Source organism: Myodes glareolus, chromosome 25, assembly GCF_982192425.1.
Source record: "Myodes glareolus chromosome 25, mMyoGla1.1, whole genome shotgun sequence".
NCBI lineage: Eukaryota > Metazoa > Chordata > Mammalia > Rodentia > Cricetidae > Myodes > Myodes glareolus.
The window spans coordinates 33,187,078-33,203,812 of NC_142050.1; the positions used below are offsets into that span (position 1 = coordinate 33,187,078).

The 16,735-nt window shown below is 41.5% G+C and overlaps 1 protein-coding gene across 1 annotated transcript in view; it reads left to right on the forward strand.

Annotated features, from left to right (window-relative positions):
• Positions 1 to 16,735, forward strand: part of LOC146889490 (uncharacterized) — a 39,658-nt gene that overhangs the window by 9,380 nt on the left and 13,543 nt on the right. The window lies entirely within an intron of this gene.

A 16,735-nucleotide genomic window follows, 5' to 3' on the forward strand; every position in this document is an offset into this window, starting at 1 on the left:
ACGACTATTTGTTGAAGAATTATTTATCAAATAATGGGGGAAAGATGAAATATCAAGAGCCACACACATTAGTCTCTCTCTGCTCCACTTTCTCTTTCTTGGAGGCTCAGAAAGGATTTTCTTTTATCCTTCCACTACAAACAGCTAAAAAGAAGTTGGACGAATACTAGAAAAACTTACTAAAAATCATAAAAGGCAAAACTATAGTATAGTAAGCTTTGAGTTGAGGAGCTGGAGCATAAAGGGTGGCTTGAATCCTTTTCTCTCCGGGGGGCATTTGATCTCACATAAAAGAAGATCCGAAAGGCAGCCTGTCTTGGGACAGAGGCCAAAGGTGAAGAGTCCTGACTACCAAAGACAGGGTGCCCTTCTCTTGTGGGGGGTCAGTTGCTAATCTAAAGGGATTAGCTGAAAAGCAGAGTGACTTCAAAGACACCCAAGCCTAAGGGAGCAGACACCGATTCCACACCTGCTGGAGATGGGAGTGTCTCACCTCCACTAGGGAACTGAAATGTGCCACTTTTGAGAGTAGGGGGAAGGATTCAATACCAGGGCATCAACTCGGCAATTCCAACACCATCTAACGGTTAGAAAGTGTCTTAGTAACTCTCCCCGCCCACGAGACAGAGTTTCTCTCTGCCCTGGCTATCCTGGAACTCACTCTGTAGACCAAGGCTGACCTCGAACTCAGAGATCCACCTCTCTCTACCTTCCAAGTGCTGGGATTTAGGATGTGTACCGCCACAGCTGGCTTTTTAGGAACTGTTCTGTTGCTTTGATAAGACACCATGACTAAGGCAATTTATAAAAGAAAAGTTTTATTTGGGGCTTACAGTTTTGGAGGGTTAGAACCCGTGAAAACCATGGTAGAGAGCATGGCAGAGGCAGGTATGATGGCTGGAGCAGTAGCTGAGAGCTTACATCTTGAACTACAAGCATGAGGCAGAGAGAGCTAACCGGGAACAGCACATCTTTTGAAACCTCAAAGCCCAACCCCCAGGGCCACACCTCCTAGTTCTTTCCAAACAGTTCCAGTAAAAGGGAACTAAGTATTCAAATATATTAACTTATGGAGGCCATTGTTATTGAAACCATCACAGATACAAACATAAATTTTCTTTTCTTTCTTTTTCTTTTTCTTTTCTGGTTTGTTTGTTTGTTTGTTTGTCTGGTTTTGTTTTGTTTTTCAAGACCGGGTTTCTCTGTGGCTTTGGAGCCTGTCCTGGAACCAGCTCTTGTAGACCATGCTGGCCTCGAACTCACAGAGATCCACCTGCCTCTGCCTCCCAAATGCTGTGATTAAAGGTGTGTGCCACCACCACCAGGCTCACAAACACAAATTTTCCGGTGGAAGCCTACCTAGCTGTTAAATTATATCCAAGTTTAAGATAAAATGCCTAGAATAAATTGTGGCAACATGAAATTAAGACCCAAAGGAAAGTCAAGAAGTGGTGGAACATGCCTTTAATCCCTATACTCAGGAGGCAGAAGCAGGCAGATCTCTGTGAGTTTGAGATCAGCCTGGCCTACAGAGTGAGTTCCAAGACAGTCAAGATTACACAGAGAAACCCTGTCTCAAAAAACCAAACCAAACAAACAAACAAGCAAACAAAACAAAAAAACAGAAAACAAAACAAAAGAAAACAAGGGGACTGGAGAGATGGCTCAGAGGCTAAGAGCACCAGCTGCTCTTCCAAAGGTCCTGAGTTCAATTCCCAATAACCACATGGTGACTCACAACCATTTGTAATGAGATGCCCTCTTTGGGCAGAACACTGTATATATGGTAAAACAAAACAAAATTCCAAAAACCAAAGGAAAACTAACAAAGATAGAAATAGACTAGAAAAAAATAAAACATAGACCAATTTTAAAGAGAGAATGCAAAGCAATTAGATTTCATCTTTTCATATATTAAAAATGGTTCACCCTTGAACATTTGCTCAAAGAATTAGAACTTTTTTTGAGACAGTTGCTCATGACATAGTCTAGGCTGACCTTGAACTCATAGAGATCCATCTGCCTCTCAAGTACCAAGTACTGAGTCTAAAGGCATGTACCACTATGACTGGCCAGAAACTATTAAAAGTGACATCACAATAAATAAATAAACAAAATAAATAATATTTTAAGTGACATTACATAGTTCTGGAGAAATAACTCAGCTGTTAAGAGCATTTGCTGCTCTTGCAGATGACAGTGGTTTTACTTCCAGCATCTATGCCAGGTGGCTCACAACAGTGCCAGAGGATCTAACTCCCTCTTCTGGCCACCATGGGTATCTACATGCATGGGTGCATGTACATACAGAGGTATACACAAACACAAATAAAATAAAAATATTTTCGGAGTAGCTTCTCAGTGTTGAAGAACATTCAACTATAATGTTTGTAAGAGTTTTTATTTTTATTCATATATGTGTGTCTGATTGCCTCAGTTCATGTGTACTTTACATGTGCAGGAGCCCACAGAGGCTAGCAGATGGCATTAGAGTCCCTAGAACTGGAGTTACAGATAGTTGTGAACGTCCATGTAGGTGCCAAGAACTGAACCCTGGTCCTCTGTGAGAGAAGTAAGCATTCTTAACTTTTCAGCTAACTTTTCAACCATAACTGGGAATTTTAAAACTGATAGTCGCTGAAAATAAGAATTCAGTTTATGGGTTTTACCATTTAGGCACTATAAGAATTCATTTTATGGGTTTTACCATTTAGGCATTGCTGAAAAGAAATTATTGAACTAGATAGTAGATTAATCTATAGTGAGACTCATAGAAACAAAATGAAATACAATATAAAACTAAATAAGAGATACATATTTTTCAGTGTGATGGTATAATATAGTTTTTATAACTAAAGGAGAAAAGACAGAATGGAAATGAGGCAATATTTGAATAGTATGTCTGGGAACACCACAGAACTAATGAAAGACCTTGGTTTTTACTGATTCAATATGCCTAATAAGGTATGCAATAAGGTTAAAAAAAATAAAGAAACCATAGGTATTTATTCTGGGATCCTGGTTGAAGAAACAGCAGCAAGTGTTATGACAGCATATATTGAGTTCATTTTTTTATTCTAATGTGATAATCACATACTTTTAAAATTAGACTGTTTAAATCATTTATATTTAGTATAATCATCATTGGATTTCAATCTACCATATTAATAATCTATTTGGCTCTCTCCCTCTTTCCTTCTGTCTCTCTCTCTTTCTCTTTCTCTCCCCTTCTTCTAATCTCTTTCTCCTTCTTGATCCTCTTTTCTAACTTTGTTTTGTATTGAACATATTTTATTATGCATTTCATCTTTGGAACTGGCTTGTTAGACTTATTTTTCTTTTTGTTTGGTAAGTGTCCTAGGCTTTATATCTTTAACATATCTTTATTCTATCATGGTCTACCTTTAATATTACACTACTTCACTGCAATGTAAGAATTTCTTGGGGCTGGAGAGATGACTCAGCATTTAAGAGCTCTTGCAGCTCCTCCTGAGAACCTATTTGGTTTCCAGCACCTGTGTTACAACCATCTGTAACTCCACCTTCAGGGGTATCCACTCTCAAACACACACACAGAAATTAAAAATAAAAAATAAATCTTTTGGGTGGGCAGTGGTGGTGCACACCTGTAATCCCAGGACTCAGGAGGCAGAGGCAGATGGATGTAGGCAGAATTTTCTGTCCTGTCAACCAGTTCCCAAATAAACAGAGAGACTTTTATTCATTACAAATGCTTAGTCAGTAGCTTAGTTTATTACTAACTAGCTCTTATAATTTAAATTAACCCATATCTACACTCTGCCATGTGGCTCAGTACCTTTTCTCAGTTTGGCAAATTTTTATCTCCTGCTTCCTCTGCATCTCCTCGCCGTTCCTGAGAGTCCTCCTCCTCTTCTTTGTGTGCTCTCCTTTTGTCTGCCAGTATCTCCTAATCTTTATCCATCCAGCTATTGGTCAGTTAGCTTCTTTATCAAACTAATCACAGAGACATATATTCATTCACACAGTGTAATGGAATAATTACACAGATGGATCTCTGAGTTTCAGGCCAGCCTGGTCTACAGAGCAAGTTCCATGACAGCCAGAGTTGTAACACAGAGGAGCCCTATCTTGAAAGAAACAAAACACAAAATTTCAACAAATAAATCATTCAAAAAGAAAAAGAATCTTGTCCAAAGGTGTAGCTCAGAGGTAGGACATATTCTTCATGTAGCGGAAAAGCCATTGTCAGGAAAATATTCAGAGATTTTCCACAATGCAAGATCAGAAAAGAATCTCTAATAAAACCATTTAAAAGAACTGGTTCTAGTGACTCACGTGGAATAACATGACCAAGTGCAGCACATCAAACTTATCTTCCATGGGCGTACAACAGAGCCTGCGCCCTAAAAATCCAGTCCCTGGCTAGAGTCAAACATCCACCAATCAGGACTAGGCACATTGCATGGTGGGAATTGCATGATGGAAATGCAAACCACAAGGAGAACAGCACCCCCCAAAAACACTGATACAATCATTGTGGCACCGCATGCAATTTCCACCTTGAGGGCTGTTTCCTTGTAAAGTATTAAAAAAACAAAGACAAAAGAAAGAAAGAAAAAAAAACTTTGTTAGGCTGGTCTGATTTCTGTAAATCCTTCACTGTCCACTAAGGCCACATCCAATTTACAGGCAGAAGGGCCTGGGTTTAATCCCTAGCCCTACAACGACAAATAAGAGATGACTTTTTAACATTTTCTTCACCATTCTCTGTGCTGTTCTGTCATGCCTTTTACATAAGTCCTCAATACATTGTTACTTAGAGGTTCTAGAATCAACAAACTCGGTTTCTTCTACCCTCTCACAACACTGTTTGTGTGACCTGAAATGCCAGCAGCTCCCCATCCCCCAACCCCTACAGAAAACATCCAGACGTCCAGTTGTGTGATTGGTTTCAACCCAGTTCTGATACTGTCTACATGAAAGCAGTGGAAACTTCCAGTTTTCCAGTATTACAAGACTCCTCTGAACTTGAGGTGTGAATCACAGACCCTACACAGCTGCTGTTAACTGGCTTTCCCATAACTGCCTCCTTGGGTTTGCTTAATTTGCTACAGTGGCTAACAGAACTCAGGCAAACACCACCCTTACATTCTCCAGTTGATTATAGAGCAGCGGTTCTCAACACGTAGGTCGCAATTCCTTTTGGGATGAAGAGCATTTTCACAGAGGTCGCCTAAGACCATCTGCCTATCAGGTATTTACATGATGATTATACCGGTAGCAAAATTATGGGGTCCTCTGCTCTTCCAGAGGACCCAGGTTCAATTCCCAGCACCCACATGACCGCTAACAACTGTCCGTAACTCCAAGATCTGACACCATCACACAGAGATACATGAAGCTAAAATACCAATGTACGTAAAATAAAAGTAAATAAATTATTTTTTTAAAAAAGGGAGTAAAATTAAAGTTATGAAGTAGCAATGAAAATAATTCTAGGGTTGGAGGTTACCTCAACATGAATTGTATTAAGGGGTCACACTATTAGGAAGGTTGAAAACCACTGCTCTAGATAGAGGCCATTACAATGGTTGCACGTGGAAAGGTACATAGGAGGAGAGATGGAACACTGGAAACCCTGTGCCCTCCTCTAGTTCCAGCAGTGCATTTTCCTATCTGGAAGGTCTCTGTGCCCTGTCCTTTATGGTTTTGTGGAGGCTTCATTACACAGGCCTGACTGATTAAATCATTGACCAGTCAGTTTAACCTCTAGCTTCAACCCCCATTCCAGAGATTAGAAGTAGGACTGAAAGTCCCAGCCCTCTAATCCTACCTTGGCCTTTCTGATAAGCAACCCCTATCCTGAATCTACCTAGGGACTGCCAGCCAGTAGTGAACCAATTAATAAACAAAAGGACACTTGAAGCCAGGTTATGGTGGTGCTTGCCTCTAATTCCAGCATTCAGGAGGCAGAGGCAGGCAGATCTCTGTGAGTTCTGAGTAGTCCAACTACTGTTACACTCTGGACCAAGTAGCTATTGACTTCTTGCTTCTCCAGAGTGTAACTGTTATTAGACTATCCATATTAAGGCATGTAAGTCAATCTAATAAAGCTAGTTTGCAATATATATTTATCTTGTTAATTCTGTTCCTTGAGAGAATCCTAATACAGACATCAGTTATCTCTTAAGAAAAAAAAGTTCTGACCAGGCAGTGGTGGCACATGCCTTTAATCCCAACACTTGGGAGGGAGAGGCAAGCAGATCTCCATGAGTTCAAGGCCAGCCTGGTCTACAAGAGCTAGTTCCAAGACAGGCTCCAAAGCAACACAGAGAAACCCTGTCTCGAAGCCAAAAAGAAAAAGAGAAAAAGAAAAGAAAAGAAAAGAAAAGAAAAAGAAAAGAAAAAAAATTCTACTTACCTTCATGTTACCCTGATGTGAGATGCCCTTCTGTATTCTGTGAATACATCTTATTACCATTGGTTAATAAAGAAGCTGATTTGGCCAATAACCAGACAGAACAGAACAGGAAATTCAAGCAAAGATACAGGGAAAAAGAAGGCAGAGTCTGGGAGATGCAAACAGCCGTCGAAAGAGTTAGATACCAGAGCATTACTGGTAAGCCTCGGGGCACATGGTAATATACAGATTATTAGAAATGGGTTAATTTATATGTAGGGCTAGTCAGTAACAAGCCTGAGCCATTGGCCAAACATTTTGTAATCAATATTAAATCTCAGAATGGTTATTTGGGAATTGGTGGGCAGGAGAGAAACCTCTTAAATCTTTGTATACATACAAGTTTCTCCTGGACATCATACTTCTGCTTGAAGAACTTCTTGTAACATTTTTTTGTAATAAACATCTGCTGTCAATTCCCTCATCTTTTTAGTTTGATGAGGCTGTATTTACACTGACATTGTGTTTGGAAGATGTCTTCCCTAGATACAAGTTCTGCATCAAAAGAAAACATTGCTGTCTTAGGATTTCTATTGCTGTGAAGAGACACCATGACCATGGCAAGGCTTATAAAGAAAACGCTTAACTGGGTGGCTTACAGTTCAGAGGTTCAGTCTATTACCATCATGCTGGGACATGGCAGCATGCAGGCAGATGTAGTGGAGAGAGGGAGCTAAGAGTTTTACATCTTGCACAGGCAACGGGAAGTGAACTGAAATATTGGGCATGAAACTCACCCAAGACAACTAGCCAGCAGGAAATAATCAAATCGAAAGCTGAAATCAACAAACGAGAAACAAAGAAAACAATACAGCCAGGCACTGGTGGCACACGCCTTTAATTCCAGCACTCGGGAAGCAGAGGCAGACAGATCTCTGTGAGTTAGAGGCCAGCCTGCTCTAAAAGAGCTGATTCCATGATAGGTACCAAAGCTATAGAGAAACCTTGTCTTGAAAAATAAAAAAGGAAAACAATAAAACAATACAAAGAATCAATGAGACAAAGAGTTGGTTCTTTGAGAAAACCAACAAAATAGACAAAACCTTTATCCAAACTAACCAAAAGGCAGACAGAGAATATCTAAATTAACAAAATCAGAAACAAAAAGGGGGATATAACAACAGACATGGAGGAAATCCACAGAATCATCAGGTCATATTTCGAAAACCTGTACTTCACAAAATTGGACAACTTAAAGGAAATGGACAAATGGAAATGGATAAATAAACAAAAGGAAATGGATAAATATCACTTACCAAAATTAAATCAAGACCAGATAAGCAAATTAAATAGACCTATAACTGCTAAAGAAATAGAAACAGTCATCAAAAGTCTAGCAATCAAAAAAAGTCCAGGACCAGATAGATGGATTCAGCTCAGAATTCTACAAGATTTTCAAAGAAGAACTAAATTAATACTCTTCAAATTGTTCCACACAATGGAAACCGAAGGAACATTGCCAAAGTCTTTTTATGAGGCTACAATTGCTCTGATACCCAAACCACAGAAAGACATTACTAAGAAAAAGAATTACAGACCAATCTCACTCATGAACATTGATGCAAAAATACTGGCAAATTAAGTCCAAGAACACATCAGAACCATCATCCACAATGATCAAGTTGGCTTCATCCTAGAGATACAGGGATGGTTCAACATACGAAAATCTTTCAACGTAATCTACCATATAAACAAAATGAAAAATGAAAACCACATGATCATCTCATTAGATGCTGAAAAAGCTTTCGACAAAATGCAACATCCTTTCATGATAGAAGTCTTGGAGAGAGCAGGGATACAAGGAACATACCTAAACATAATAAAGGCAATATATAGCAAGTCAACAGCCAACATCAAACTAAATGGAGAGAAAATCAAAGTGATCCCACTGAAATCAGGAACAAGACAAGGCTGTCCACTCTCTCCATATCTATTCAATATAGTACTTGAGGCCCTAGCTAGAGCAATAAGAAAACAAAAGGAGATCAAGGGGATACAAATCAGAAAAGAAGTCAAACTCTCGTTATTTGCTGATGATATGATAGTTTACATAAGTGATCCCAAAAATTCTACCAATGAACTTCTACAACTCATAAACAATTTCAGTAATGTAATAGGATACAAGATTAACTAAAAAAAAATAGTAACCCATCACCCTTCACAAAGGCCACAAATAGCATAAAATATTTCAGAACAACTCTAACCAAACAAGTGGAAGACTTGTATGACAAAAACGTTAAGTCTTTGAAGAAAGAAATTGGAGAAGACACCAGAAAGTGGAAAGATCTCCCATGCTCTTGGGTAGGTAGAATTAACACAGTAAAAATGGCAATCTTACCAAAAGCAATCTACAGATTCAATGCAATGTCCATCAAAATCCCAGCAAAATTCTTCAAAGACTTCGAAAGAATGGTATTCAACTTCATACGGAAAAGCAAAAAACCCAGGATAGCCAAAATAATCATGTACAATAAAAACAAACAAACAGACAGACAAACAAAAACTTCTGGAGGCATCACAATCCCTGACTTCAAACTCTACTATAGAGCTACAGTACTGAAAACAGCCTGGTATTGGCATAAAAACAGATAGGAGAACCAATAGAACCGAATAGAAGACCTGGATGTTAATCCACACACCTTCGAACACCTGATTTTTGACAAAGAAGCAAAAAATATCAAATGGAAAAAAGAAAACATATTTAACAAATGATGCTGGCATAACTGAATATCAACATGTAAAAGAATGAAAACAGATCCATATCTATCACCATGCATAAAACTCAAGTTCAAATGGATCAAAGACCTCAACATAAAGCCAACCACATTGAACTGCATAGAAGAGAAAGTGGGAAGTACACTTGAAGCACAGGAGACCATTTCGTTAATATAACCCCAGTAGCACAAACACTGAGAGAAACAATTAATATATGGGACCTCCTGAAACTGAAAAGCTTCTGTAAAGCAAAGAACATGGTCAACAAGACAAAACGACAGCCTACAGAGTGGGAAAATATCTTCACCAACCCCACATCAGGCAGAGGGCTGATATCCAAAATACACAAAGAACTCAAAAAATTGGTCATCAAAAGAACAAATAATCCAATAAAAAAGTAGAATACAGACCTAAACAGAGAATTCTCAACAGAGGAATCTAAAATGTCTGAAAGGAAATGCTCAACATTCTTAGTCGTCAGAGAAACACAAATCAAAACAACTCTGAGATTTCATCTTACACTGTAAGAATGGCCAAGATCAAAAACACTGATGACAACTTATGCTGGAGAGGTTGTGGGGTAAAGGGAATACTCCTGCATTGCTGGAGGGAGTGCAAGCTGGTACAGCCCCTTTGATGTCAGTGTGGCAATTTCTCAGAAAATTAGGAAACAACCTTCCTCAAGACCCAGTAATAAGCCAGGTGGTGGTAGCGCAAGCCTTTAATCCCAGGACTAGGGAGGTAGATGCAGGCAGATCTCTGTGAGTTTGAGGCCAGCCTGGTCTACAAGAGCTAGTTTCAGGATAGGCTCCAAAGCTACTGAGAAACCCTGTCTCGAAAAACAAAAGACCTAAATGCCCCTCAACTGAAGAATGGATAAATAAATGTGGTATATTCACACAATGGAGTACTACACAGCAGAAAAAAATGACATCTTGAAATTTGCAGGCAAATGGATGGAGCTAGAAAACATCATATTGAGTGAGGTAACCCAGACTCAGAAAGACAACTATAGGTACTTACTCATAAGTGGTTTTTAGACATAAAGCAAAGAAAACCAGCCTACAAAATCACAATTCCAGAGAACCTAGACAACAATGAGGATACTAAGAGAGACTTACACAGATCTAATCTACATGGGAAGTAGAAAAAGACAAGATCACCTGAGTAAATTGGGAGCATGGGGACCATTGGAGAGTGTTGAAGGAGAGGGGAGTAGAGAAAAATGTATAGTTTAAGAAAATCAAGGAAAAAAGGAAAAAACAAAAACAAAAGAAAGAAAAAAGAAATACTGGGCATGGCTTGAGTGTTGTAGAATAATCTTTTTGTACCCTGAAGATATATCACTTGGACTGGTTTAATAAAAAGCTGAACCGCCAATAGTTAAGCAGTGTTTTCAAGGCAGAGAGAATGCTGGGAAGAAGAAGGGAAGAGATGCCAGGAATGCAAAGCAAGCAGCATGGACAGTACGAAGATGAGGTAATAAAGCCACGAAGCAGAAAGTAAATGAATAGAAATGGGTTAATTTAAGTAATAAGAGCTAGTTAGAAACAAGCCTAAACTATTGGCTGAGCTTTCGTAATCAATATTGTCTCCTCGTGGTTATTTGGGAGCTGGCTGGTGGGGCAGCAAAAGACTCACTCTACTTGAACATATATGAGAACCCCAAAGCCTAACTGGAGTGGGATTGAACCAAGACACAGAGAGAACAAGCTCCATCAGGAGCAGAAGCCAGAAGCAAACCCAGTCCTGGGACATGAGCGGATCAGGATTGACCCAGGGACCAGATCCAGAGCCAACGATCTCCACCGGGATCGTTGGGAGTAACCAACTCCACCAGGCAAAAGGGAGTAACCGCTGAGCGAGTGAGTCAGAGTCAGAGAATGCTGAGGGTCCAGATGTGAATCCAGGACCTTCAAGGGAGTAGACCTAAGCCAACACCCCAGAGGGTCTGGGCTAGAGTCTAGGACCTCCCAGGAACTAGGCCTGAGCCAGGACCTCTGTCAGCCTGGGCGTGAATGAACCTGAGTCCTCCAAGGGAATAGGCAGGAACCAGAGATCTCAGAGGGGCCAGGCACGAGTCTGGGACCTCAGAGAGAGTAGACCTGAGCCAGGACTCTGTGGGTTTGGGCATTGGTTTGGGACATCAAAGGGAATAGGCAGGAACCTAGAACCCCTGTAGGTCTCAGCGTGAGTCTGAGACCTCTGAGAAAGTAAGTAGTTCCTCTGTGGTTCGGGCACACTGGAACCTAGAACCTCCCAGGCAGTAAACCAGAACCAGAAACCTTTTCAGGTCCAACTCCAACCCAGGGACTTCTGCAGGAGGGAATCCAGACTAGGATTTACAGATACAGGTCAAAGGCAGTAACCTAATCCAAAATTGCCCTGAGGCAAGGAATTCCACCTTGGGCGACAAATTCCACAGGAGTGGAATCACTGAAGACTCCTAGGACAGAGAGGGCCTGAGGAAACAAGCTCCACCAGGAGCAGAAGCCAGGAGCAAATCCAGCCCCGGGAGCCAACCCAGTCCTGGGACACTGGTAGACCAGGATTGAGCCAACGACCTAACTCAGAGTCTGCGACCTCCACCGGAACTGGAACTGGAGTGGGACTGAACCAGTTACCTAAGACACAGAGAGAACAAACTCCACCAGGAGCAGAAGCCAGGAGCAAACCCAGTCCTGGGAGTCGTCAGGACTGAGCCAGCAACCAGAACCAGAGTCAGTGATCGCCACTAGGACAGGTCCAACTCCAAGCCAGGGACTTTTGCAAGAGGAAATCCAGACCAAGATTTACAGAAGCAGATCAAAGCCAGCAGCCTAGGCCAAAGTGGGCCTGAGATAGCAAACTCTAAGGGAGCAGACCAAAGCACAGGAGCACTGAGCTATCTCCAGGAACAGGAATAACCAATGGGGTAACTAGAACTGGGACACTGACTGTATCATGAGGAAAACCATCTTAGCTTTGGATTCACTGGCACTTAGAAGATTATTCTACAGAATCTCAGACAGCCCCAACCACACCTATTAGAGGAAAAGATGAGTAGAAAAGGTAAGATCACATGCTACCACACCACAAAGAGAACCCCAAAGCCTGTCCACACAGTGATACGCATCCTCCAACAAAACCACACCTACCTCAATGCAGCCACACTTCCCAATAGTGCCATGCGCTAATGCTGTGGATTACACTCATTGTTAATAATAAAGCTGATTGGCTGATAGCGGGGCAGGAAGAGATTTGACAAGGCAGCCTGACCCAGGGAGAATGCTGGGAGAGAAGGGTGGAGTCAGGCCAGTCACTGGGGACGACAGCCAGTTGCAGGACATGTAGAACATGGTAGCAAGCCATGAGTCACATGGAAACATAAGTAGAAATATGGGTTAATTTAAACGTAAGAATTAGCTGGCAACAAGCCTGAGCATTTATAAGTATTATAAGCCTCAGTGTGGTAATTTGGAAGCAGCTACTGGGACAGGAAATCTCCTACATTCTGTGAACTTCTGGTGGCCATTTGCATTCAAACTGTCACAGTTGCTTCTCCGTGGTTTGACTACCGTCAGTCGCATAGTTACCCAATGCAAGTGTGCTTTGAGGAGAATCTATTGCGGAGATTGTAGCAGACTGATAATCCCATGTGCCATATGATTTATGTACCATACCACTCAAAATCAGTCAGCCTCATAAATTAGTGAAATGCATAGCTCATAGTCCATACACAGTAAAGAAAGAACGGCATCCTTCCGTATGTGGTACCTACATTCTTCCTTTTGAGGACACCATGCCATATGAACTGTAGGGGCTACTGCCCCCTACAGCCTGACTTATGTGGCACGGTGTCCTCAAAAGGAAGGATATCTGGGTGTTGGAAATAAGGGGAAAGCAAGAGCACATCAATTGACCACCGCTCCCAACGACCATCTTTGGATTTTGTGCTCCCATTTTATAATGCCGAGCAAAGAAGTGTTAAAACTCATTAGACCTCAAAAGGCTGCCTACTTGCCAAAGAGAATATAGCACGGTTGTCACTGAGCTCGAAGTCACCACTGACACCAGTACAGTTTGATGTCCATGTGACCATTGTCCAAACATGAGAAGAGTTCCTTGTCTTGGTGGCGTAATTCTCCTGAGGATCTGTTCTGATTTTATGCGAGCAAGACATGGGGGAGCATGTGGAACACTTTGTTGGGTCATGGTCTTGGGTCATGAGGAATTAAATCAGGCTGTGGGGGTAGTAGCCCCTAGTCATAAAGAATGGCTTAGCCCCAGCCTGACTGCTCTCCTCCACTTGCAGAAACAATATGTTTGGGAATGGAAAAAAACCCACTCTCTCCCCAGTCAAACGGCAAAAAAAAAAAAAAAAAGGTTGCAACTTTCCTGGTAGTTACCCAGGTACGGGTGTGTGTGTGTGTGTGTGCGTGTGTGTGTGTGTGTGTGTGTGTGTGTATTTGTCCCCCAGCCCGTCCAAATGCATTCAACCTTTCAGCCTATGGGGATCAAGTCTGTCTTCCTCATTCTTCTCACACGTTGGAGCATATGTGCATGTGGGGGTACGGCAAGGTCTCACTCGTAGTGTCTCATTGTGTAGCTCCTTCTAGGTAAGTTGATCAGATGGCCTTGGAGCTAATAGAGCTCCTCCTGCCTGTGCCTCCTCTGGGTTCTGGGACTAAAGGCTTAACCCATCATCACACCTGGCCTGTACTTCACTTTAACTTGCTTTTTCAAGTCTCTGAATTTCCCTGAAAAGTTAAGTCTATAGCCTCCCATTAAAGGTCATGCTACTACTTAAGGCCCCAGTTCTGAGGATCTTTGCCCTGTGCCTCTTCCTTTTTTTATTATTTGAAAAATTTTCACATATATACAATATATCTCAATCTAGCCAATTCACACTCCCACCAAATTTCCAGAACCCCCATCAGCTCCCTCCCAACTTCATGTCTTCTTTTTATAATGTCTGTCTGTCTGTCTGCCTGCCTGCCTGCCTATCCATCTGTCCGTCTGTTCATCTGCCTCTATCTATCTATCTATCTATCTATCTATCTATCTATCTATCTATCCATCCATCCATTTATTTTTAGCCCACTGAATCCAACATATGCATGGGATGGGGGTATCTACTGGATACTGGGGAGCCAACCCACAGCCACACCCCTAAAGAAAAGTGATTCTCTCCCAGCAGCCATCAAACTGCCAATAGAATGAGGCCTTAGGAACCTCTCCTCTATGCTGGAATTTCTGTTTTGGTTGATTTTGATTTTTTTCTTTAAAGCAGAATCTCATGATGTGACCTTTGCTGGTTTGACCTAAAACATGTTACATATTCTAGGGTGGCCTCAAACACACAGATTCTCCTGCATCTGCTCCCCAAGTATGGGATTAGAGGTATGTGTTACCACCACACCTAGCATTGCGCTGTAATTTTTAGCTCGCTTGATCTTGTACAGGTTTTGGGTAAGTGATCCCAGCTGCTGTGAGTCCATATGTACAATGACCACATCAGGTCCAGAGGACAGCCTTTCTCAGCGCTCCTCCCATCCTCTGGCTCTTACATTCTTCTGTCCCCCATCCCAATGGTCCCAGAGACTCTGGGTTGGTTTGCTATAGATGTTGTATCTTTGGTTGAGCAACTGCAGTCACTTATTTGTAGTACTTTAAATGGAAATGAATCTCTGCATTGACCACTACAATAAGAAGCTTCTTCTGGGTGGTGGTGGTGCATGCCTTTAATCCCAGCACTTGGAAGGCAGAGGCAGGTAGATGTCTGTGCGTTCGAGGCCAGCCTGGTCTACAAGAACTAGTTCCAGGACACCTAGGCCTGTTACACAGAGAAACCCTGTCTTGAAAATCCAAATAGATAGATAGATAGATAGATAGATAGATAGATAGATAGATAGATAGACAGACAGACAGATAGATACATATACATATGCATATAGATATATATAGATATAGATGCATATATATGCTTCTATATATATGCTTCTCTTGTTGGTAGTAGCACAGATCTGCAGATATAAACATAAATATTTAGAAGGCAGTTTGACAACATGACAGTTTAGAAAAAGAACATCAAAAGGTTCAACCTGGGGACTATGGTTTCCCTAGCTAATGGTTTTAATCATGGCTACAGGACCAGACATGAATTTCTGCCTGTGGAGTAAACCTGAGATCCAGTCAGGAGAGCAGTTCGGTTACTCCCATAAACAGTGATGCACATCCTGCCTGTGAGGTCAACACTGTAGCCTGCAGGGGCCAGTGCTTGATAAGATCACTGATGTATTTTCTCCCCCTGCATCCTGCATAGCACCTTCCAAAGCTATGAGAACAGGTTTTCTGTTCATTTCAGACTGATTTTTATGTGTCCTGAAACTACTGTGTGCTGTCTTCAGAAAATAGTGTTTTACCATCTGTTTATGATGGACAACCAGGAGCAATAGCAATAGCCTATATTGGGGCCTCCCTGACCAATAAACCATAGAGAGGTAACTTGTGCCTGTCAATGAGATTGTCATTTACCCAAACCTTCTGGGAGCAGCATTGTTCACTAATGTGGATACTTTAAGCTTCTGTTCAAGCTTTTTCTAAAAATATTTATTTATTTATTTATTTGAGACAGTCTTTTTATGAGTAGTCCTGGCTGTCCTGGAATTTACTCAGTGGACCAGGCTGGCCTCAACCTTGGCGATCCACCTGCCTCTGCCTCCTAAGCGCTGGGACCAGTTCCTTTAAAACTATATTCTTTTTAACTAGCTTACAAACTAGTAGGGCTTCATAAGCTTCTTTGCACATGCTTATGGTTTCTAAGTATTGGTTTCTAAGTATTGGTTGTTTCTAAGAGATTAGGTCTCATCACAGTTGCCCGCTTGCCTGCCTGTCCACTGTATTAATCAATACCAAGAACAACAAAGACCTTGACAAACACAAGTAGAAAATACATTTATTGGAAAGATACTAGATGGTCCAAAAAATTGTCTGGGAAATGGCGAACCAGAGTTTAAGAATCATGCAGGAACCAAAAGGCTGGCAGCTAGATCTGCATAGCAGGACAGATACCCCTGGCATCAGCAACATCCATTACATTGTTCAGGGGCTCCCCTGGCACCATTGTAACTGTTATATTGCTACAAGCAAAATGTGGTGTCTTTTCCTCCTTGAATCATTCAGTCTGAGTTTTAGAAAGAGTATCTATTTGCATAGCGTAGCTCATGCTTATTTTCATCTGTTTTGAGATAGGGTTTTGCTATGTTGCTCAGGATGGTCTTGAACTCATCGGCTCAAGTGACCCTTCAGCCTCAGCCTCCTGAGTAGATGGAACTATGCACACATACCACCAACTTTGTGTGAGTATCCTTCTTCCTCTGGATGGTCGGCCACTGGCCCACGAGGGTGGAGGGAGCAGAAACGGGGAACAGTTCAAATGGTTGAGGATATGACAGAGACAGCCCTCCGGAGTATGACTTCACTGAGGCAACTTAACTGCATTCCAAAATATAGGAAATATATAGAATTGGGAAGCCTGGGGACAAGCCCCAAATTGCATCTTATGTAACACGCTCCTATCATAAAGCTGGGTTAGCG